Below are 2,405 nucleotides of genomic sequence, written 5' to 3'. Positions count from 1 at the left end.
TATTGTATCATGACAGAGGCGTAGAAGAGGTATGTAAATATTTTTGGAGCACAGTACATAAACTGCAGCTTCACAAATAAGGGTTTTTTTTTCTTAAGTATATGAACAAGACTCAAGTACTTCATAAATAATTTTGATCTGAGGTGCCTTAAAGCTGCAGTCCTACAGGGTTTAGCATGGTGGGCACTAGGAAAGGCCAGTAATCTCTAGGGTGGGCAACACCGTTAACAAGCAACAACAGGACTTTGGCATTCATCTGCATGTGTCGTACTTGGCTGGTTTACCCAGTATATGTGTTTGTAAGTCTGAGGTCAGTGTTTTTTATTTTATTTTTATTTAATATAACCGTATTCTGTTACTGTTGTCCATAAATGTATGTAGTAGTCATTCTTTTTGTACTGTTTTATCACTATAATGGAAACCCAGTGGTTCTGGGTTATAGTGATTTAGTTGTTGCATTGATAATTCAGTATTGAATTATTCCAGAGAATGCAAGTTCGGATCTACATTTTGAGTTTAGTTTGATTTCTAGTTCCAGCTTCTTTCAATCTGTTAAACCAGGCAGCTGCTTGTTCATTTTATCATAAAAATGAATTTATTGTATTGGCTAGCAATGTTTAAGGAGTCTTAGACATTTAAAACGTCTCTCACGTTTTCTTCTAGTGATTCCTAAAAGCATTCAGTTACACAAGATAAAATATGGTGCTGATGTCAACTTATGGAATCCTGTGCTTTCTTTTTGCCCTTTCTCTTTTGCACGGTTTCTCCTGTCAACATCCTATTCATTTCCCTGGCTTTTGTTCTGTCATCAGGGATACATATGGTTCTTATTAGAAGAATAATTGTCAAGAGCTACCTGCAGTGATGTCCACTTCTCTTTAAGCTATTTCATTTCAAACTGGTTTTTGATGTTACATGTGCCACATCTATAATACAAGGACCAATCTACATTTTATAAGATTGGCTACTCAAACTAAATGTTGAACTCCAGATGCAGTGGTACCAAGATCCATATAGAACAGAGGTGTAACTTCTCACTTAAGAAATATGGAAGTTTACAATCTAAATGGCGGCTGTTTTGTTCACTACAGTTCAGTCCTTTTGAAATAAAGATATTATTCCATTAAACTTTGATTTTTTTTTGTGCTTCTTCACTGACTTTAATTGATTTATGTACTTGAATTCTCAAATCTCTTTGACCATTACCTTGAGTTTCAATATTTTAGTAAGTACTAAGAACTGCAGAGGATCAAAGTGAATTACCTCATGCTTTCCCTCATTAAACCTACGTCATAGAAGTCGACATTCACAGAAAAAGGTCATTCAGCCTATGAAATCTGTGTCAAAAACAGCTACCTAACTATCCTAATCCCATTCACCAGCTCTTTTTCCATAGTCTTCTATGCCTTTGCATTGCAAGTTTACATCTAAATACTTATTAAATGTTGTGAGGGATTCTGCCTCTACCACTGTTACAGAGAGTAAGTTCCAGATTTCCATGATATTCTGGGTGAAAAACATTTTCCTTACATTCTCTCTAAACCTCCTGCCCCTTACTTTAAAGCTGGTCTTTGATCCTTCCACCAAGGGGAAAGTTACTTCCCCTCTCCTGCCTACGCCTCAATTTTATACATCACACTCCTGTTCCCCCTCAGTCTATCCAATCTCTCTCTCAATAACAAAAACTTTCTGGACTAGGCCGCACCCTGTAAATCATCATTGCACCTTCTCCAATGTAATCACACCTTCTGCTTTCCAAACATTTAAACCTATTAAATGTGTTTTAGATGCTGAATAAATTTCCTTTTGAAAGCCAAGAGTGAATCTCGTTTTCAAGTGATTCATGACACATTCTAAACTTCTATGGCATTGAGGGTGAGTTGGAGGTTTGGATTAGGAATTGGCTGGATGGAAGAAGACAGAGGGTAGTAGTTGATGGCAAAGTTTCTTCATGGAGTGCCGTCACTAGCGGTGTTCCGCAAGGATCTGTTTTGGGACCATTGCTATTTGTCATTTTTATAAATGACCTGGAAGAGGGGTTAGAAGGTTGGGTGAGCAAGTTTGCGGATGATACGAAAGTCGGAGGAGTTGTTGACAGTGAGGAAGCATGTGGCAGGTTACAGCAGGATATAGAGAAGCTGCAGAGCTGGGCAGAAAGGTGGCAGATGGAATTCAATGTAGCTAAGTGCGAGGTGATTCACTTTGGGAAGAATAACAAAAAGATGGGGTACTGGGCTAATGGTCGGATACTTGGTAGTGTGGATGAGCAGAGGGATCTTGGTGTCCATGTACACAGATCTCTGAAAGTTGCCACCCAGGTAAATAGTGCGGTGAGGAAGGCATATGGCGTACTGGCTTTTATTGGTAGAGGAATTGAGTTCCGGAGTCCTGAGGTCATGATGCAG

Source organism: Chiloscyllium plagiosum, unplaced genomic scaffold (assembly GCF_037043375.1).
Source record: "Chiloscyllium plagiosum isolate Xiang-an unplaced genomic scaffold, Cpla_swu_hap1 HiC_scaffold_3, whole genome shotgun sequence".
NCBI lineage: Eukaryota > Metazoa > Chordata > Chondrichthyes > Orectolobiformes > Hemiscylliidae > Chiloscyllium > Chiloscyllium plagiosum.
This window is presented reverse-complemented; position numbering follows the sequence as displayed.